Here is a 24298-nt window from a genome sequence, read left to right on the forward strand (position 1 = left end):
GCAAATATGGACATGCCAAAACTAAACCAAGATGAGTTAAACCATTTAACAGGCCCATATCAAGCATTGAAATCATAAAAGCAATAAGAGACCACTCATCTAAGAAAAGCCCAGGACCAGATAGCTTTACAGCACAATTCTACAAGGCCTTCAAAGCAGAGCTCACACCAATACTCCTCCAAATCATAAATGAAATTTAAAGAGAAAGTTCACTACGAACTCATTCTATGAAGCCATCATAACCTTCATCCCCACACCAGGCAGGGACTCATCAAACAATAAGAATTATAGATCCATTTCTTTGATGAACATTGATGCAAAACTTCTAAACAAAATTCTGGCCAATCGACTTCAACAATTCATCCAAAAAATCATACATGATGATCAAACAGGATTCATTTCAAGGATGCAAATCTGGTTCAATATACCCAAATCAATTAATATATTCATCACATGAACAGGAGCAAGGATAAGAACCACACGGTTATCTGAATAGATGCAGAAAGAGCATTTGACAAGATCCAACACCCCTTTATGATGAAGGTTCTGGAAAAATTAGGACTCCAGAGAACATTCCTCAATACAATAAAGGCTGTATATTGCAAACCTACAGCCAGTATTACACTCAGTGGTGAAAAATTAAAGCCATTTCCTCCTAACTCAGGAACCAGACAAGGTTGTCCAATTTCTCCACTTCTCATCAATCTAGTATTAGAATGCCTAGCTACAGCAATAAGAAAAGATGCAAGCATAAAGGGGATCCAAATAAGGAAAGAAGAAGTAAAACTCTCCCTCTTTGCAGATTACATGATGTTTTATTTAAAGAATCCCATAGACTCCACTCCCAAATTACTCAAGCTGATTAAAAACTTTGTCAAAGTAGCAGGGTATTAAATCAACCTCAAAAATCAATGGCTTTTCTGTATGCCAACAATGAGAAAAGTGTGGCTGAAATTAGGAAAGCAACTCAATTCGTAATAGCCCCACAAAAAATAAAATACCTAGGCTATCTACAAATTCAATGCAATACCTATCAAAATTCCAACCTCATTTTTCACAGAAATAGAAGAAGCAATCCATAAATTCATATGGAGCAATATAAGACCCCGAATAGCAAAAATGTCCCTCAACAGAAAGAACACTACTGGAGGAATATCAAGACCAAATTTCAAACCCTATTACAAAGCCATAATAATCAAAAGAGCTTGGCAATGGCACATGAACAGACCTCAGAATAGAATTGAATAGACTGGAATAGAATTGAAAACCCAGAAATGACTCAACAGACTATCTAACCTTCCTTAAGGGAGCTAAAAACATAGAATGGAAGAAAGACAGCCTCTTCAGTAAATGGTGCTGGCAAAATTGGTTAACTACTTGTAGAAAACAAAAGCTAGATCCTTATATATCACCCTACACCAGAATCAACTCCAAAAGGATCAAAGACCTAGGAGTCAAAGCAGACACTCTGAAAACATTTCAGGATGGAATAGGAGAAACCCTAGGTCTCCTTGGCATAGGATCATATTTTCTTAATAGAGATCCAGAAACACAACAAATCAAAGAAAGGTTGGATAAATGGGATTGCATGAAATTGCAGAGCTTCTGCATGGCAAAGGACATAGCTAATAAGATCAATAGAAAGCATATGGATTGGGAGAAGTTCTTCAGTAGCCATACAACAGACTATGGTCTCATATCTAAAATATACCTGGAACTCAAAAAATTAAATCCCCCTAAAACAAATCTTCAAAGAAACCACTACCCAATAAATAAGTGGGTTAAAGACTTAAAGAGAAACTTCTCTGAAGAGGAAAGAAGGATGGCCAGTAGACACATGAAGAAATGCTCAACCTCTCTAGCCATAAAAGAAATGCAAATGAAAAATACATTGACATACCATCTCACTCCGGTTAGAATGCTATAATGCAGAACTCTAATAACAACAGATGCTGGAGAGGATGTGGACAGAAGGGAACGTTACTACATTGTTGGTGGGTGTGTAAACTTGTTCAACCACTTTGGAAAGTAATATGGAGTTTACTCAAAAGACTCCACATAGAGCTCTCCCATTACCCAGCAATCCCACTTTGGGGCATTTACCAAATGCTCACAACAAGACCACACTAACGCTACCAGCACGACTATGTTTATTGCAGCCTTATTTATCATAGCTAAGATGAATGGATCAAGAAAATGTAGTATACATACTCAATCGAATTCTATGCCTCCATCAGAAAGAATGTCATTGCCCCATTTGTTAAGAAATGGAAAGACTTGGAAAAAATTATATTAAGGGAAGTAAGCTAGACCCAAAGAATCTTAGGTCTCATGGATTCCCTTATTTGCAATAACTAGTATATGTTTGAGTCAAGTAGAAAAGTTCAGTTAAGTTGATGTTAGGGAAATGAGCCCTAAGATATGTATTCAAATGCTTTTTTTTTCTTTCATGGGATTGTTTCTAACAGATTTATAAGATTATTTCTTTGTTGCTTTGTATATCCCTCCCCCATGGTATAACCCATGCTTTCACCGTATTTGATGTTGTTATAATTTGTGGAGGGGAAGGGAAGAAACAAATCATTTAAATAGGGATACAGGTGGACCCATTGTAACAATGAGATGTACAGGTCTTTATGTCGAAAACAAATTTCACAACTTTGGTAGGAGGTGGAGGAGGTTGGGTGGGGGGCAGTGGGGGAAGGATGAGATGTGAAGGGGAATAAAGGAGGAGGCTACAATTCTTGATAAGAAATATACTAATTATCTTGCCCATGTAATTGTAATCCCTCTGTACATTATTTTCACAATTAAAAATAGGAGTTCAAAGTACTTAAGCATTGTATTCAGGGCAGAGAGTAGAATTGGAATATGGGTGTTCCTTGAAGGCCTCTATAACTCTGGCAGTGGGTAGGTGAACATCTTCATGAACTGCATGAACTGGTCTTAAAAGATCAAGAAAGCAAAGATCAAGCAAAACCTGAGTCTATAATTTCTCAATTTATAATTTAAAATCCTACAAATTGACATGTATTTTACACTTGCCAAGAATTATTTTAGATGAATGAACTGGAAAACGAAAAAGCATAGGGGAGGAGGTGAAGTGAATGACAGTTAAGTTAATTTAGGAAAAAAAATCCTTGTTTAAACATTAGTTTCTCTTTCTTCAGCAGCATTCAATATCACTAAACATCAATATGGATGTGATCATTCAGAAGAAATATTTGACATCCTACTTTGGTCCCTCATCACTTTAGACATAAGAGAATTTTTATTCCCATTACCTCTGAACTGATATAATCTGTTCAGGTCACTGATATAATGTGTTGGTTTACTGCCCTGCTGTATTGTTACATAAGTGAAATAGTTATTCCCATTCAGGCTTTACAATATTTTTTTTTCTTTGTGGATCATGGGGCTTAGACTATGGGATTGGGCACTGCTTTGGGTTCTTCTCCTCAAGGCGAGCACTCGACCACATGAGCCACAGCACCACTTACAGTTTTCTATTAGTAATTGGAGCAACATTACCCAGAACCACATTGTCCAGATCCCACTGTCAACACTCCCAACAACCCAGTGTCCACATTTTTTTATCTTAGATTTCCTGTATTAATTTATTTTTTTATTGTGAAAATACTGTACAGAGGGTTATAATTTCTTGGGCAAGATAATGAATACATTTCTTTTGTGTGTGTATGTGTGTGGGGGGTCTGGTCTTGGGGCCTGAACTCTTGGCCTGGGTGCTGTCCCTCAGTTTTTCAGCTCAAGGCTGGAGCTTTTCCTCTTAAGCCACAGTGCCACTTCAGGCTTTTTTCTTTTTGCTTATGTGGTGCTGAGGAATTAAACCCTGGGCCTCAAGCATGCAAGACAAGCTCCCTACCACTGAGCCACCTTTCCAGCCCAATGAGTACATTTCTTATCAAGCATTGTAGCCTCCTCCTTTGTTTCCTCTTCCCATCCTTTCCCATCCTACCCCACCCCCCAGTGTCCACACTCCCTAGATCCCAGTGTCCACACTCCCAAGATTCCAGTGTCCACACTCCCAAGATCCTAGTGTCCACACTCACAAGATCCCAGTGTCCACAGTCCATGGACTCAAGTATCCATATTACCATATCTTAGTGTCCTCAGTAATCACAGTCCACTGTCCACACTTCCAGATACCATTGTCCACACTTCCAGATACCAGTATACACACTCCCCAGAGTTTAGTGTGCAGACTCCCCATATGCCAAGGGCCATATCCCACAGACGACATTGTCCACACTCTCCAGATCCAATGTTCACACTCCCCAGATCCTATTGTGCACAGTACCCAGAGCCTAGTGTGCACACTCCTCTGATCCCAGAGTCCACACTCCCTAGATTCCTGGGTACACATTCCTCAGACCCAGTTTCCACACAACCCAATTTCTTGTCTACACCCCACAGAACACAGTGTCCACACTCAGCAGAGTCCAATATTCTTACTCCCAAGATCCCAGTGTCCACAATCCTCAAGGTCCAGTGTCCACAGTTCCCAGAGACCAGGTCCAAAATCTCCAGATCCCAGTGTCCATGATTCAGAGTCCATTTTCTACACTCCCAACATCTCGATCCATATTGCCTAGATCCAAGTGTCCACTCCCCTCATATTCCAGTTCCTCACTACCCAGATCCCAGTGTCCACAGTCCCTAAATCCCAATGTCCATATTCCCCGAATCCCAATGTTCACACTCCCCTGATGCCAGTGTACACCCTCTTCATATCCCCTTGTACACAATCCCAAGATCCCAGTGTACACATTCCACTGATCCAAATGTCCACACACCCGATTCCAGTGTTCAAACTCTAATTATCTCAGTGTACGAACTTCCCAGATCCCGTGTCCAAACTCGCCACATCCCAGTGTCCAAAATGCAAAGAGTCTAGTGTCAACATTCCCAACATCCCAAGATCCACATTGCCCAGATCCCAGTGTCCACACTCCCAACAGATCCCAGTATCCACACCCTCCAGATCCCAATATTCACATTCCCCTGATCCCAGTGTCCACACTCCCAGGGTCCACACTCCCCAGGTCCCATTGTCCACACTCCCAGATCCCTGTATACACTCTATTCTGATCCCAGTAGCCCCACTCCCCAGATCCCATTGACCATACTCCCAACATCCCAGTGTCCACGCTCCCCAGATCCTAGTGACAACACACTCAAGCTCTAGTGTCCACACTCCCCAGATTCCAATGTCCATACTCCCCAGTTCCCAGTGTTCACACTCTCTCTATACCAGTTTACAAACTCCCCAGATCCCAGTGTACACATACCCCAAAGCCAGTATCTACCATCCAAGATCCCAGTGTGCACATTACCCAGAGTTGAGTGTGTACACTCCGTTATCCCAGGATCCTCACTTCTCATATCCCAATATCCACATCCCAGTATCCCAATAGAACAGTGTCCACACACCCAGATCTCTGTGTTCTCACTCTCCAGATCCCAGTGTCCACATTCCTCAGATCCCAGTGTGCACAATACCCCTATTCCAGTTTCCAAGCTTCATAGATTCCAGTGTCTACAATCCCAGTGTCTACAATCCTCTCCAGATCCCACTGCATACCCTCACACATACAATGTTCACATGTCCCGGCGTCCAGTGTGCACCCTTCTCTGATCCCAGGCTCCACACTCCCCATATCCCAGTGTCAACATTCCAAAAAATACTGTGTCCAAACTCCCCACATCCCAGTATCCAGAATCAAGGGATTCCAATGTCCACACTGCCCAGATCCCAGTGTCCATACTCCCCACATCCCAGAATCCATAGATTCCAGTGTCCACACTCCCCAGATCTCAATGTACACACTCCCAGGATCCTGGTGTTCATACCCCCCCCCCCCCATCCAGAGCCAATAGTCTGGCTATCCCAGTGTCCAATCTCGTCAGATCCCACACTACCGACAGTCTAGTGTGCACATTTCTTTGATCCCAGGTTTCACACTCCCCATATCCCAGTGTCAACACTCCAAAGAGTAGAGTGTCCAAACTCCCCAAATCCTAGTATCTAGACTCCATAGATTCCACTGCCCACTCTGCCTATATCCGGATCTACGCTCCCCAGAGTGCAGGGTGAAGACTTCCAGGATGCCAGTGTCTACACCACACAGAGCACAGTGTCTACACTCCCCATATCCAATGTCCACACTGCCCAGATTCCAGTGTAGTACTGCCCAGATCCCAGTGTCCACATTCCCTATATCCTACTTTACCCACTGCCAAGATCCAGTGTCCACACTCCCCATGACTTAGTGTCTACAGTCCATGGACTCAAGTGTCCACATTACCAGATCTTAGTGTCCTCAGTAATCACAGTCCACTGTCCACACTTCCAGTTACCATTGTCCACACTCGCAGATACCATTTTCCACACTCCCAAGAGTTCAGTGTGGCCGGGCGCTGGTGGCTCACGCCTGTAATCCTAGCTACTCAGGAGGGTGAGATCTGAGGATCGCGGTTCAAAGCCAGCCCGGGCAGGAAAGACTGTGAGACTCCTATCTCCAATAAAAACCACCAGAAAACCGGAAGTGGCGCTGTAGCTCAAGTGGTAGAGCGCTCGCCTTGAGCTGAAGAGCTGAGGGACAGCGCCCAGGCCCAGAGTTCAAGCCCCATGACCAACAAAAAAAAAAAAAAAAAAGAGTTCAGTGTGCAGACTCCCCAGATGCCAGGGGCCATATCTGACCGACCACAATGTCCACACTCCCCAGACCCAATGTTCACACTCCCCAGATCCTATTGTGAACACTACCCAGCGTCTAGTGTGCACACTCCCCTGATCCCAGAGTACACACTCCCGATTCCAGTGTTCAAACTCCTTGTATATCAGTGTACAAACTTCCCAGATTCTGTGTCCACACTCCCAGATCCACGTGTCCACCCTCTCCACATGCCAGTGTCCACAATACAGAGTCCGGTGACCATATGCCCAACATCCCAGAATCCATATTGCACAGAACCCAGTGTTCACACACTCCCACAGCCCACTGTCCACATTCGTAATATTCCAGTGTCCACACTCCCTGGAACCCAGTGTCCATCCTCTCAAGATCCCAGTCTCAGTGTCCACAGTCCATGGACTCAATTGTCCACATTGCCAGATCTTAGCGTCATCCGTTATCACAGTCCGGTATCCACACTCTCAGATACCAGTGTCCACACTCTCAGATACCAGTGTCCACACTCCCATGAGTTCAGTGTGCAGAATCCCCAGGTGCCAGTGGCTATATCCCACAGACCAAAATGTCCACACTCCCCAGATCCAATATTCACACTCCCCATATCTCAGTGTGCACACTACCCAGAGTCGGTTGTGCACATTCCTCTGACCCCATAATCCACACTCCCCAGATTATTGGGTGCACAATCCTCAGATCCAGTTTCCACACAACCCAATTCCCAGTGTTCCCAACCCACAGAGCACAGGGCCCAAACTCAGCAGAGTCCAATGTTCTTACTCCAAAGATCCGAGTGTCCACAATCCTCAAGGTCCAATGTCCACACTTCCCAAATACTAGTGTCCAAACTCTCCAGATCCCAGTTTCCACGATTCTCAGAGTCTGTTGTCTACATTCCCAACATCATAGGATCCACATTGCTCAGATCCAAGTGTCCACATTCCCAAAATCCCAGTGTCTTTTTCCTTCCCTTCAACAAATTAAAGCAACCTCACATACAGTGAATGCAGGGGTTTTACCATGGGGGAGGGACATACAAAGCAACAAAGAAATAATATTATAAATTAGAAACAATCACCTGAAAAAAAAAAACATTTGAATACATAAAACAAATTGAATACAAATTTGAATACAAAGAACAAATTGAATACAAAAAACAAATCGTTTAAATAGGGATACAGGTGGACCCATTGCAACAATGAGATGTACAAGTCTTTATGTCGAAAAACGAACTTAATAACTTTGGTGGGGGGTGGGAGGAGAATCGAGGGGGTAGAGGAGCTGTATGGGAAGGGATGGGAAGGGGAAATAATGAGGAGCTAACAATGCTTGGTAAGAAATGTACTTGTTATCTTGGCATGAAATCGTAACTTCTCTGTACGGTATTATCAAAATTAAAAAATAAAATGAAAAAAAAGAAAAATTGAAAGCTATATCTAACCTATGACATAATTTTGTTAAATTACCCAGGAAATTAATTGCAATATTAGATTCAAAATTTACAACAGTTCTCTCTGAGTTCTATACACATTGCATTTCAATCTATATAATTTAAACTAAAATTATGTTTTCATGATACAATGCTATACAATAGAGCTTTAAATCTTTATTATGAACCAAAACTATTATAAATAGATTAAGTATTATTCCATGAGACATACTGTAGAATATACAAAAAATAATCCACAGTGGGTATGGAACACACACACACACACACACAAGCTTCCCAAAGAATAGGAATTAGAAGCAGAGAGATAATGACTCCCAGACCCACATGGATAAAAATTAACAAGACCCTATGCCCAAAACAAAGCACAAACAAAAGTACTATTATATGATGCTTAGTATGCAAAAGTTCCTAGGTTAAATCTCTAGGACTCTAAAACTAAAGTAGTTAAAATCTTTAAATTCAAATAAAATATAACACAACTGTACCAATATTTTAGAATTTGAATTAATAAAAAGTAAACATTATGTAGCAGAATATAAGTGCTTAGTGTTCAGATTTATTATAGTGAAGATCCTGAGTACTGTGTTTTTATTCTTAGGCCAAAAAGAATAACTCTCCTTTCTGGGGAATTAGTGATGGTGTTTTTGTTGTTGTTGTTGTCCAGTGCAGCATAGTTTTCAGCAGAATGAAGTATTTGCAAATAAAAATTTAAAAAAAAACAAAAAGGCAAAAAAATTCTATGTAGTTATAGAAAGTTTGATCATTGTTCTGGTGAGTTAGATACTAAGAAGACACCAGCAGTACACTTCTATCAAAGTCTAGCACAATTCCAGTGAATTCTATGATGAAAATCATAGCACTCAGAAATGGAATCTTCCCTTCTGTCTTTGGGCCAGAAGAGAGCATTTCAATTGAGTCAGCTGGCACAATGATGAAGGACCCGAAATCCTCAACGTGAAATGATTACGACATTTTTACATTAAGTACGGAACCAGAGGAGACATTGGAAATGACCACGGCAAATTATATGTCTATTTGATCGCAGGGCTTGCTGTTGTCTTTGGTGGGTCTACTTATCTTTAGCAGATACCTTAATGTGCACACAATTCTTTTCATTCTTCCCATTTATGTCACTGCTTTTATTCTTAGAGCTAAACATTACTCCTATTTAGAGCTTTTCTGAATATCAGCTGTTGTCTTGTCATGTCGAGTTTTCTAGGTTTAATTGCAATGCCAGGACACTACACTCTGAAGCATTTTTGTATCAGGGAATGATAGCACCAATCACTAAATTCTGTCTGAATACTCCATCAACCCTGGAAATTTACGCTGTAATTTTTGCTAGAATGCTCTTCAGCAATAGTTCCTAGCAGTTCTTAATAGAAGCCAGGTAAGTATTAAAGTGTACTTTGGAAAAATGACATTATCTGGCCCGATGAACTTTCCTATGAAAATATATTTTCAGTAGCTTCCAGAGAATATTCAAGCATATATTTTAACTGTGAAACACAATGTATAAAAGCATTATGAAATTCAGTAATCAAAATGCATATATTGAAATAAACTTTATACTAACTTTAGTTGTAAGCACCATCTTAATATTTCTGTGAAATTGTCTGCTTATCCTTCATATACACAATACCACTGGCTTAATTCTGGAAACACTACTCACTCTTAAGGTCAAAACATATATTGAGGAAATTCTGAATTATTTATATCTAAAATTGTACTTCAAACAAATTTAGTAGTTTTAGTCATGTACTATATCCAGAGATAACATTGCAATTTTCTTCATGTCAACATAGGATATTTCCAAGTTATAAACTTAAGCCACATCATTTAATTACTCAATGAAACTCAAGTCTTTAAACCTCATACTGAATATGATTTGCTGTTTAAATTGTAATTCTTCTGGGCGGGAAAATTACAATATTTTAGAGAATTGTCTTGAGAGAATATTTTAAAATTTTGAGGTCAAATCAGTACTTTCCATTTTGTATCCAAATAGTTTTTAAATAATTGTTTTGCTTCTTAGTGATGAACTGTGTTCATATGTGTATGCTCAAGCCTTTTTTGTTCATGCCAATTTATTTTTGTCTCATATGCATGCATCTGAAATATTTGTTTTGACATGGTTCAGTCTTGTTTCACCTTATACCTCCACCCTTGCAAAAACAATACACATATATAAATTAGGGAATCATCAGTGGTCCCGTTTTTATATAAACCTAAACACAGATAAGTGCAATATAGTACCTTGCAATACTATTTACAATAAATTATTTTTACCCCACAACATTCTACATTATTGCTTTCCTGTCACCTAATTTGGATAACCACAAAGTGATCTATCATCTGCACGGATGGCAAATATTGATGTCCCCCAACACTAGAGTTCTCAAGATAGATATGATAAATCAATTTTTAATGGGAGTCTGTCTTTAGAATCTACTACTATTGATATGTATAATTGAACTATTTACACAGACATGAATCATTCATATCGTTATGAAAAAATAGCTAATTATTCCACAACATTCTGAATCTGTCCCTAAGAACACTACCTACTGTGACGGTTATTATGATGCAAACATTTGCATATTTCACACTTCCTAATGGAATCAAAACTATTCTGTGTTTGAACCTAGGTGAGTTTTATGTATGACACTTCTTTTGTAATTTTATTGAAGATTACTTATTATATCCCTATGATATTTTGCATATATGCCTATAATTATTGAGTCAATTCATGTTACTCTGCAGCAGAACAAGGCATATCGCATCACCCTGTGAGATGCAAGAGTTTAGGAAAACAGCAACAGAGAACAGAACGGGTAATGAATTCATATAAAACCACAAATAAACTACTTGCAATGTTAGTAACTTTTATTCTATTGTTATATCACATCCTGTGATCATTTTTGAATATCTGTAATTCTTTATAGTACATGATTAATAAATGAGATGTATTTTCAAAAGTGTTACAAAATTTTGTGGAGATTATGAATTCACCATAACATTAAATTGGAAATAGGAGACTGACACTGTAGAACTGGTGCAATGATTCACATAAAAGAAAGTGGTAAGAAATGACATTGGAGGAACATATGTATTAGAAATACTAACATGAAAATATGTTGGATATGACCTGTAAAACTTGGAGAGGGGATTATGGATTGGAAAGGGAGAGATAAATGAGGAAAGGGGTAACATGTTCACCAAGAATTGTGCTCATTAGCTTTCTTATGTAACTATACAGACAATCAAATTAAAATAAAAAAGAAAAGGGAGACCTAAATCCTACAAAAGATGGGATGACAAGTGGTACATATCACATATCCAACTTCCTTTTAAACTGATGAGAATGATAATATCTATTAGTAATTCTTTGAATACTACTGGTGCAATTAGCTCCTTGTTGGATGTACAAGATAGAGACCAAAAGAATTTCAAGCTAATTAGCTGAGGCTATATTTGAAATTCTAATGTCTAGATCAATACTGAGTATCCTTGGTCATTATTTCCACTGTATAGGATGTATGTTAATGTCTCTTGCTTAGGAAATATATAAATAGGATTTTGTCATAATCTTTTGCATAAACATCTCTAGTCCATTTGAAACATTTCTCATTTCCAAAACTGAGTTTTAATAAATAGGTGATGATTAAGATCAGAAGAGTTTTATTTTCCCTCCCATTCAATCTGAACATGTTTTTGAAAGGGCATGCTTCTCATTTGCAGGGAGCCAGAAAACGGTTCTTTGTAATTGCTTCAAAGAAAAAAAAATCAAAATAAGTTAATTCATCGTTCATAGGAATTGTAATGTATGGGTAAGGAATCTTCAATAAAATTACTGCAATATAAGTATGCTTTGCTGTACAGTAAAAATCATCGTTATGTCCTCACTAGTTTAGATTTACCAGTGTTTATATATACCACTTTACATATAATTTTAGTACTAAATAAACCAATTCAAAATTTGGTATCAAAAAGAATTTTCACAGAAATCTATATGCTCCATGCACAAGATGCACAATGACATTTGAGTGAGCACTTTCCAGAAAATTTTTAGACATGAACACACTTCTGTCCAGAGGTGTAACAGAATCATTCTGTAAGAGGTGATCATTGAGAAAAGTGAATCAAGTTTAGGAAAGAATTATTTACCAGTAGTTACTCGTATTGAAGGACCTACATGAAAAGAAAACATATGCTGAATATTTTAAAACGTGATTGATCAAAACTCCATTGGAACTAGCAATACAAAAAGTTATACTACATTGAGAAATGGTGAAATTAATCAATTTTTAAAAATATTCTACAGACTGTTACAGCTTTCTTTTGTTTCCATTTTATGCTCTGGCATGTGAATTTAGATCCTCACTCTTACTTGACAAGTTCTCTACCACTTTTCCTTAATATGTATATGCTCAGACACGTCTTTAGCCTCTTTGTCCCCTGTTTGTTTTTGCTTTCCTATTTATTTTTGAGAGGATTCTGTTTGCTATCCAGGCACACACCTAGAGACCACAATTTTATATTTTGTATGTTTCCTTTTATTCCTGGGATGACAGGCACAGGGCATCACTTCCAGTTTCCCTGGGTCAGGATGGTGTTTGAAGCACATTTCTGTCTGGATTGGTGTTTAAATTTGATTCTTCCAATCTATGCCTTCAAAGAAACTTGGATTATAGGTAACAGTCAGGGTATTCAGGTATAATTTCGGGGTAACAAGTTCTTCATTTCATATGCCAGGTTCATCTTGAACTTTCCAAGTAGCCTAGATTCACTTAAACCCAATATTCTCCTACCTACTGCCCAAATGCTGGGATTATAGGCAATCAACACTATGCATGGTTGCTTAATGTTTGTTGTTGTTATTTTAACTTTCACATAACATATATGTGTAAGCCATCAGCATCTGTATCTGGAACTCCTTGCTTCTTTTCTTTCTTCCTACCTTAATTCCTTCTTTAATTGCTTCCTCCCTCCTGAATTCTTTCCTTCCTTGTTTCCTTCTTTCTTACTGCCCTTCCTTCCTTTCTTTCCTTCTAATTTTGATATAATCCAGTCTGTCTGTGAACTTGCAAGCCTTTTGCCACAGCCTGTTTCAGCTAGTGGCAAGGTAATCCACCACACACACACACACACACACACACACACACACACACACACACACAGAATCCTAAAAAATTTCATTTACAAATGTATTTGCTAAGATGTGTGATTAGCCAAGTACAAGTCCCTCTTTCAATTATATTTCTATATACGTATTTTATTATAAACATTCTGTACAGAGAGGTTAGAGATACATGAGTAAAGTAATCAGTACATTTCCTCCTCCTTTGTTTTTCCCCTAGCATCACTTCCCTCCCACTTGTGCAACTCATTTCTTCCCCCTGAATTTGTAAAGTCCCTTTTCAACATAGTTTATTGTGCATCTCAATGTTAAAATGGATCAACATGTATCCTTATTGAAGCAATTTGTTATTTCCCTTTCCATCCCCAAATTAGAAAAATGTAAATAGAAGATGCAGGGCATCAAATTCGCTCAAAACTGGAGTTACATGCCAGGGGAAGAATACACAAAAGAAACAAAAAAATCACTTAGTATATTATGAATCCATTAAAAGTAGCAAGAAAAATAAATGCATTCGTGTTGCTCTCTTGGGGTTCATTCCTTAACAGCATCCTACATGGTCATATATACTTAGCTCTTCAGATTTTTTGCTTGTCCTAGACATATACAAGTTATTGAATGTAAAGGACACCATGGGTACTATGTTTCTTTGTTCCTGGCTTACTTCATTTAATATAATTTTTTGCTAAGATTTTCCATTTTCTAACAAATGGAGCATTGTCATGCTTTCTAATGAAGATAGAATTACATTTTGTATGTATGTGATATATATATGTGTGTATATATATGATATATACATATCATATATATGAATAATAATTTTCTTGATCGATTCATTTACTTAGGGGCATCTGGTTTGGTTCTGTATCTTAGGTATGGTAAATAATTCTGTGATAACATCGGTTTGTTAAGAGTTATAGTATATCTGGTTTGTGCTCATTAGGTTAAATGCCCAAAAGTGGGATTGTGTGGTCATAGGGGAGCTTTATATGTAATCTTTTGAGGAACCTCAATAATGTTTTCCAAAGTGGTTGTACAAGCTTACTCACAACAGGGCACTCACAACAACTGGGACGAGATGGAATCTTAATGTTGTCTTGATTTGTATTTCTTTTAGAGTTAGAGAAGTTGAGCATTTATTCCAGTGTCTATTGGCCATTTGTATTTTAGCTTAAGAGATGCTTCTCTTTCAAACTTTACCCCAATTATTTATTGGGAAATTGTTTATTTGAGAATCTTTGTTGGGGTTTTAATTTTTGGACCTCGAATATACTTTATTCATGTTTCTATTTATTTATTGGTCAGTCATGCGGTTTTATCTCTGCTCTTGGACCCTGTCTCTTCGCTCTTTAGTTCAAGGCAGGCTACTTGTGCCATAGGGCCACTGTTGATTTTTATAGTGGTTTTCGGGATGAGTCTCACAGACTTCACTGCCCAGGCTGGCTTTGAACTGTGATCCTAAAATCACAGCCTCCTGATTAGCTAGGAATAAAGGCTGAGTCACCGGGGCCTAGGTCCTAAGTATATTTTAGATTTGAGATCCGTTTCCGTGGTATAGCTAGTGACGATCTTCTAGTTGGTGGGCTTTATATTGATCTTTTTTACTATGTCTTTGGCTATGCAGAAACTCTGTAGTTTCATGTCCAAACTTTTTTTTATTTTTTTTAGTTTCTGGGTTTTTATTTAAAAAAATGTAGCCTGTGCCAAAGAGCCCTAGAGTTTCTCCTACTTCTTACTCCCGTGTTTTCAGAGTGTTTGCTTTGACTTCAAGGTCTTTGTCCATTTGCATTTGTTTCTATTGCAGGGTAATATATGGGCATCTAGCTTTAGTTTTCTACGGGTGTTTACTCAACTTTGTAAGCACCGTTTACAAAAGGGACTGTCTTTCTTCCATTCTATTTTTGTCTCCCTTATGGAAATTTAGTTAGGTATAGGTCTGTGAGTTTATTTCTGGGTCTTCAGGTCTATTGTATTGGTCCTCAGTTTGGTTCTTGTGCCAGTACCAAGCTGTTTTCATTAATATGGCATTGTTGTAAAGTTTGACATTTGGTAATGTTATTCCTCAAGCACTATTGATTCTTCTAACGAGTGTTTTTGGTATTCAGGTTTTTTATTATTCCATATCAATTTTTTGGTTGCTTCTTCTATTTCATTGAAGAATGAAGTTGGAACTATGACCAGTATTGCATTTAACTTGTTGATTGCCTTTGAGAGTATTGCCATTACACATTAACCTTCTCGATTCTGAGGCATGGGAGGCTTTTTTCCACTTCCTTACTTCTGCTTTAATTCCCTTTTTCAAGTTTTTAAAGTTTTCATTGAAGAGGTCCTTCACTTCTTCATTTAACTCAACTCCTAGGTACTTTATTTTTATGGAGCTATTACAAAAGGAGTTTCATTTTTTCCTGATTTCAGACGGACTCTTCTTATTTTTGGCATATAGAATACCCATTGATTTTGAGGGTTAAATTTGGATCCCACTACTTTGCCGTAATTTCTGATCAATTCAAGTAATTTGTGCATGGATACTATTGGATTCTTTAAATACACGATCACACAATCTGGAAAGAAGGAGAGTTTTACCTCTTTTTTTCTCTGTATAGATCCCCTTTATATTTGCATCTTTCTATGCCTTGTAATTACAAGTAGTGGAGAGTAGATATCCTTTTCTCCTTTCTGAGTGTACAGGAAATGAGTATCTTTTTGCCATTAAGTATAATGCTCACTGTAGGTTAGTCATACACAGGCTTTATTATTTTGAGGAATGTTCAATGAATTCCAAGTTTTTCCAGGACTTTCATCATAAAGAAGTGTTGGATCATGTCAAAAGCTTTTTCTGAATCCATTGACCTAATCCTGTGGTTCTTATCTTTTCTCTTGTTGGTGTTATGTATTATATTAATTGATTTGCATATATTGAACCAGCTTTGGATCCCTGAAAGTAATCCTGTTGATAGTGATGTATCATTCTTTGGTGAGTTGTAGAAGTCGATTGGCCAAAAACTTTTTCAGGAGTTTGTCATCGATAGCCATCAAAGTAATGGTTCTATATTTCTCTTTCTTTGATGAGTCCGTGCCTGGTTTGGGGATGAGGTTATGATAGTTTCATACAATTTTCTTCTCAACTTTCACATTCAATGTCATTGAACAGTTGGAGTATTCATGTGAGTTCTATTTTGAAGGCCTTGTAAATTCATCTGGTCCATTGCTTTCCTTGGGTGAGAGGACTGTTATTGCTGTTTCTAATTCAATGCTTTTATGAGTCCATTACTTTGCTTTAAATCAACTTGTTGAGTTGGGGCAGGTCGATATTAGGTACAAATGTGTTCGTTTCTTCCAGATTCTCAAACTTATTAGCATAAAGTTATAAAAAGTATTTCCTTATAAGGTTCTCAATCTTGTTTCCTTCTGTGTTGTTTCCATTTTCATCTCTGAGTTTGTTTATATGACTGTGTTCTCTGCTATTTGTGATAAGATTTGCTAAGGGTCTGTCAATTTTGATAATTTTTTCAAAGAACCAACTCTTTGTTTTCTTGATTCTTTCTAGGCTATTTTTGGACTTAAATTCATTTAATTCTAATTTAATTATAATAATTTCTTTCCATCTAGTGGATTGGGATTTAGCTTGTTGCTCTTTTTCGAAAAGCTGCAAGTGCCTCGTTAAACTGTTGGTTTCAGATCTCTCCAATTTGTTGATGTAGAAACTCACAGGCATAAAATTGCTTCTGACTATTGCCTTAGCTGTATTCCAGAGAACCTTGTGATTTCTGTTTTCATTTTTGTTAAATACACTGAATATTTGAATTTTTTTCTAACCTCTTCCATGACCTACTGGAGGTTCAACAGTGTGTTGTTCTCCTTCCATGTGTTACAGGATTTTCTTTGGAGGCATTTGGTGTGGAATTCTAATTTTGTTCCCTTGTGGTCTGAGAGAATGCAGGGCATAAAATCAATGTTTCTGAATTTGGACAACTTTGTTTCTGACGTAAAATGTGGGTTTTTATTGAGCATGTTCCATGTGCTGCTGAGAAGAATGTGTATTCTGGTGCTGCTGAGTGAAATATTTGGAAGATGTGTATTGTCTATTTGACCTATGCACTTTATAGATATGAGATTTCTCAGTTGAGATTTTGTTGGGATGATCTATCCAGTAGAGATTGTGATGTGTTAAATTCTCCAATTAATATCTTTGGAATTATATGAGACTTGAGGGAAACTAGTGTTTCTCAGATGAATTTGGGTGCTCTGTTATTTGGTGAATAGGCATTAATAATTGTAGTATCCCCCTGAAAAATTGATTCATTAATTAATATGTAGCGACCTTCTTTGTCACTTCTTGCTTATTTTAATTTGAATCTATTTTATCTGCAATTTAGTATTGCAACTCTGCCCTGTTATCCCAGCCTTTTACTTTCTGAGTATGGTTTTTGTGGGAAGGGAATGTCTGTTAAAGGCAACAGATAGAAGCATCTTGCTTTTGATCTAACTAGACAATCTATGTTGCTTACTTGGAGAGTTCAGTCCACTAATATTGAGAATTATAACTGAAAGGTTTTTGGTAGTTCCTGCCATGTTATTCATTGTCATGCAACCTGTCCCAACTGGGTTCTTGTTATGATTCTTAGATTCTCTCTTTCAGGGTTATTTCATTGCCTTTATCAAGTTCTTCCTTGATTTCTAGATGTGGTATATTTCAAATATGTTTTGTAGGACTGGACTGGTAGAGACATAATGTTTGAATTTTTCTTTGTTGTGGAAGATAGTATATTTGACCTTTTCTTTGAAGGAGACTTAGCTGGACACAGTATTCCTGGTTCCTAGTTGTTTGTTTGTAGGACATTGCATATATTAATACAGGCTGTTTTTTTTTTTTTTTGTCGGTCATGGGGTTTGAACTCTGGGCCTGGGCGCTGTCCCTCAGCTCTTCAGCTCAAGGCGAGTGCTCTACCACTTGAGCTACAGCGCCACGTCCAGTTTTCTAGTGGTTTATTGGAGATAAGAGTCTCGCGGTCTTTCCTGCCCCGGCTGGCTTTGAACCACGATTCTCAGATCTCAGCCTCCTGAGTAGCTAGGATTACAGGCATGAGCCACCGGCACCCGGCTGGCTATTCTTGTTTTAATTAACTCTGGCTAGAAACCTGAAGTTATTCTGGTTGTTTTCCCTATATAGTGATTGATCTTTATTCTATAACAGCTTTAAGGATCCTTTCCTGGGTCTCATTTGATCCTGTGCAGATTAAAATGTGATAACGGGATGTCCTGTTCTAGACCAGTCTATTTGTGGTTCTAAAAGCTTCGTTTGTTAAAATAGTCCTACCTTAATCAAATTTGGGAAGTTTACTGCTAGGGTCCTGTTAGATAAACTTCCTATACCTTTAACTTCTGTCTATAATCCTTTGTCTTCACCCATAAGTCATAAACTAGGTTTTGTTATGGTGTCTTCTCAACATGAAATACATCTATCAATTTTCTTGGATTTGTCTTGAAAACTTGTCTGTTCTTAGTAATGTCTAGGCTCTTTCAATCCCAGATAATTGGTCTATTAGCTAACCTACTGTCAAAGCTTTTTTCTTTTTAGTTTTTTTCTTTTTTCTTTTTTAATTCTCTTCCCTTCTAAAGGTTCATATTCTGTCACTTTCAATATTTTACTGGAACTTTGTTTAAGATCTTGAATGGTCTCCTTATTACTTGATTTGCTTTTTAGTGTTCATTCTCCAATTCCTTAGTTCAGTTGTTATAGTTTCATTGGACTCCCTTTCCTTATGTTGGGCTTCATACAGCATTCCCTTTGTGGCCTCTATGGACTTTCTAGCCTCCTGTTTGTGGATTCCACGAATGCCTCTATGAATTTTTGCTTCTTCTCATCCTTCTCATGCAATTCCTGTATTTATCTTTGATTAAAGTCCTCATGTTTATGAAATTCTTTTATTAATATTTAGTTAGCCTCATCATGCTCCCATAATTCCTGTAATAATCTTTGGTTACTCTCATTATGCAAACAGCTTTTGCAAGCTTGCAAACTTTTCATTCAGTGTGTTTTCCAGTAGTGTCTGTAGAGTATTTGGGAAGTCTCATCTGAATTATTCATTTAGAGTTCTGTGGCTGATTATCACGAGGGGAGTTGAGTTTCCTGGACAGCATTTTTCTTGTGTTCCTCTAATTCATTCTTCATCTTTGGGTAGGAAAAGGAAATCAATTTGGTGCTAGAACACTCTATTAATGCAAGTATCAATCACAGACCTGTAGTTGCCCAGAGTAGTTGATATGAGTCAATATGAGTACAGATACAATCCAGTTCAACAGATACAATCTAGTTCAACAAGAAAACAACTATGGATCAATGATCTAGGAAAGTCAAAGGAGTCAGCAGACCAAAAATTAATATATGTAGGGAGAGTTGTGGTAAGAAAGAAAAATTAGAGGAATGTGGAAGGGAAAAGGAGTGAAGGATTTAGAAAGCAGAAAGTATTTAAGGAAAGGAGAAGAGAAAGAAAAAAAGGAAACGAAAAATACCAAATTTAAAAATGAAACAGCTAAAAATTATATAACATCAGTATGTTCTCAATTAAAATAAAATAAAAAAAAGGGAAAAACACACACACACACACAAAAAAATTATATAACAACAAAGTAATAATATTACAAATAAAGAAGTTAGATAAGAGAGTTTGTGAATTGAGGGATTGATATCTGAATTAAGGGTGAACATAATGAAGGATAAGGCTTAATAATATAAGTTGAATATATACCTGTGGATGAATACCAAAGCAACTAAGTGTTGTAAAAAAAAACCCACAAAAGGACCAAAAGAGAAAAGTATAAATATAATTTTAAAAACACACACCTAAATTAAAAATGATTAAAAGGAAAAAGAAAAAGATACGAATTTTTTTTTAATTAGGTAGAAAAGAGTTACTCGAATTTTTTTAGTTGGGTGGTGCAGGTAACATGTGTGTACCCTGTGTTTGTAACCAGTCTCTTGGTGGAGTCTCTGGTTTCTTTTTCTGTTTGAATGTCTCACGGCTTGACTGGTTTCTTAAATCAGTTTGCCTTCTCAGAGACTTTATGACCCTCCATCGAGAGCAGTTCAATGGAAGGTAAATCTGCTTTGATCATCACAAAAGAGGGAGATGCTTGTTTCCTCAAACTTGGAGTTGCTGTGGTGGGGCTAGTTTGTGCATAGGGTTGAGACCTTTCAACAATCAGTAGTTTTTCCCTGAGGGTCTGGCTCCTGAGATACTCATACACCCCAAGTTGGAGCCATTCTCAGGATTTTTGTTTCTTGAGTTTCAATTACCTTTCTTTTATGCCTTCTGCCTCCTGGTCTGCTGCCTATGCTGCAGAGGATTGTGGCAGGCTCTGACTTAGTTTACTAAGTAAAGAAAGTCACTCTTCCATGGGCTGAGCTCTCTCTACCTGGGGCAACAGACCCATGTAGTGGCAGTTACTTTTTTTATATGGTTTATTCTGACGGATCTCCAGGGACAGATAGTAAGATGTTCCAACACAATTTCGAGCAAGTTCCATGGCGCTAGCAAGTTACATAGAATAATGAGACAGTATGGTTTGTTCTGGAGAAAGACTTCAGAAGAGATAAAGTATAACAAAAATTTAGCTCATTTGTATAAGTATAAAGAGCAAGCAAAACATTGTACCTCGATAATAGAATAATAAAAAAATCAGTAGGTATCTTTAGTTAGCTTTGTTTGGTGATACTGGGCTGGGACCCCAGAGCTTCACACATGATAGCAAGTACTCTACCACTTGAATCACACCTCCAAACCTTTTTTGCTCTTGTTAATTTGTTTAAAATTAAATTTATTTTTCTGTAAAGGTGATATACAGAGGAGTTGCAGTTACATAAGGTAATGAGTACATTTCTTGCTGAACATTGTTACCTCCTCCCTCATTTTTTCCCACTTTCCTTCCCCCTGACTCCCTCCCTCCATGCTGTAAAGTTGATTTCCAACATAGTGTCATGTGAGTGTTGCTGTTGCTTACATTGGTTCACTTTGTCCTTAGTCTCATCACTTTGTTTTTTTTGCCAGTTCTAGGGCTTGAACTCAGGGCCTAGAGACTGCCCCTGAGCTTATTTGTTCAAGATCACTTGAGCCACATCTTCAGTTCTTCACTTCTGTTTTTTTGTTTGTTTGTTTGTTTTTTGCTGGTTATTGCAGAAAATGGTCTTAGGGACTGTTCTGCCTGGGGTGAACGTCAATCCTCAGATCTCAGCCTCCAGAGTAGCTAGGATGATAGGAATGAGCCATTAGCACCTGGCCTAAAATTGTTTTCCAAAGCAGTTACACCAGGGAATTCTGTAGAAAGTATAAACATGGACATTCTACTAAACTCTCACAGACTTTGGACATATTCCAGCAACAGCTCCTGCTACAGAGACTTGTATCATGTTAACCACCCTTACTTCATTATGCTACAATTTATCTTGATATTTTTTCATTTTTTTTATTGTGAACATACTGTACAGAGGGGTTACAATTACATGGACAAGATAATGAGTACACTTCTTATAAAGCATTGTAGCCTCCTCCTTTGTCTACCCTTCACATCCCTACCCAGGCTCCCCCCAAACCCATCCAATCCTCTCCCCCACAGCAATGTTGTAAAGTTCGTTTTCGACATGACAACTTGTACTTCTCATTGTTGCAACGGGTACACCTGTGTCCTTATTTAAACGACTTGTTTTTCCCCTTCCCCTCCACACATTATACCAACATCAAATACAGTGAAAGCAGGGTTATACTGTGGGGGAGGGACATACAAAGCAACAATGAAATACTCTTATAAGTGCGTTAGAATCAAATGCATGGAAGAAAAAATAAACATTTAAATACATATCTAAGGGTTCATTTTCCTAACATAACATTATCTGACCTTTTCTGCTTGACTCATACATATACTAGATATTGCAAATAAGGGATAGCATGGCACCTATGTTTCTTTGGGCTTGGCTTACTTCACTTAATATAATTTTTTCCAAGCCTTTCCATTTCCTAACAAATGGGGCAATGTCATTCTTTCTGATGGAGGCATAGAATTCCATTGTGTGTTTATACCAGATTTTCTTGATTCATTCATCTACTGAGGGCCATCTGTGTTGGTTCCATATCTTAGCTATGGTAAACAATGCTGCAATAAACATAGTTGTGCTGGAAGCTTTAGGGTGGTCTTGCTTGTAAATATTTGGGTAAATACCCAAAAGTGGGATTGTTGGGTCATAGGGGAGCTCTATGTGAAGTCTTTTGAGGAAACTCCATACTACTTACCAAAGAGTTTGAACAAGTTTATACTCCTACCAACAATGAAGTAAGGTTCCCTTCTATCCACATCCCCTCCAGCATCTGTTGTTATTAGATTTCTTGATTTTTGCCATTCTAAATGAGGTGATGTTGTATCTTAATGTTGTTTTGATTTGCATTTCTTTTATGGCTAGGGATGTTGAGCATTTCTTCATGGGTCTATTGGCCATCCTTCTTTCTTCTTCAGAGAAGTTTCTCTTTACGTCCTTAGCCCACTTATTATTTGGCAGTTGTTTCTTTGAGGATTTGTTGTTCGGGGATTTAATTTTTTGAGTCCCAAGTATATTTTAGATATGAGACCCTTGTCCGTTGTATGGCTAATGAAGATATTCTCCCAGTCCATGGGCTTTCTATTGATCTTGCTAGTTATGTGCTTTGCCGTGCAGAAGCTCTGCAACTTCATGCAATCCCATTTGTCCAAACTTTCTTTGATTTGTTGTACTTCCAGTCTTTAGTAAGAAAATTTCGGCCTGATCCAAGGAGACCTAGGGTTTCTCCTATTCCATCTTGTAAAGTTTTCACAGTGACTCCGAGGTCTTTGGTCCATTTGGAGTTGATTCCGATGCCGGGTGATATATAAGGATCTAGCTTTAGTTTTCTAAAATTAGTTAACCAATTTTGCCAGCACCATTTACTGAAGGGGCTGTCTTTCTTCCATTCTATGTTTTTAGCTCCCTTATCGAAGATTAGATGGCTATAGGTCTGGAGGTTCATTTCTTGGATTTCAATTCTATTCCATTGGTACTTAGGTCTGTTCTTGTGCCAGTACCAAGCTGTTTTGATTACTATGGCTTTACAGTAGAGTTTGAAATTTGGTTTTGATATTCCTCCAGCAGTGTTCTTTCTGTTGAGGAGCGTTTTTGCTATTCGGGGTCTTTTATTGTTCCATATGAATTTTTGGATTGCTCTTCTATTTCCATGAGGAAAGAGGTTGGAATTTTGATAGATATCGCATTGAATTTGTAGATAGTCTTGGGAAGTATTGCCATTTTCACGATGTTAATCTTTCCAATCCAGGAGCATGGGTTTTTTTTTTTCCATTTTTTAAGTTCTGTATTGATGTCCTTTTTCAAGTTTTTAAAGTTTTCATCATAGAGGTCCTGCATTTCATTGGTTAATTCCTAGGTATTTTATTTTATTTTTTGTGGGGCTATTACAAATGGAGTTACTTTCCTAATTTCAGCCACACTTTTTTCATTGTTGGCATACAAAAAAGCCATTGATTTGGGGGGGTTAATTTTATACCCTGCTACTTTGCCAAATTTTGAATCAGCTTGAGTAATTTCGGAATGGAGTCCATGGGATTCTTTAAATACAAGATCATGTCATCTGCAAATAGGGAGAGTTTAATTTCTTCTTTCCCTATTTGGATCCCTATTTGCTTCTTGTCTTACTGCTGTAGGTAGGCATTCAAATACTAGATTGAAGAGAAGTGGAGAGAGTGGGCATTCTTGTCTTGGTCCTGAGTTAAGAGGAAATGGCTTTAGTTTTTCACCATTAAGTATAAGACTGGCTGTAGGTTTGTCCTATACAGACTTTATTGTATTGAGGAATGTTCCATGGATTCGCGATTTTCCCAAAACCTTCATCATAAAGGGGTGTTGGATCATGTCTAATGCTTTTTCTGCATCTATTGAGATAACCATGTGGTTCTTATCCTTGCTCCTGTTGATGTGAT

Source organism: Dipodomys spectabilis, unplaced genomic scaffold (assembly GCF_019054845.1).
Source record: "Dipodomys spectabilis isolate Male_0828 unplaced genomic scaffold, ASM1905484v1 ptg000319l, whole genome shotgun sequence".
Lineage (NCBI taxonomy): Eukaryota > Metazoa > Chordata > Mammalia > Rodentia > Heteromyidae > Dipodomys > Dipodomys spectabilis.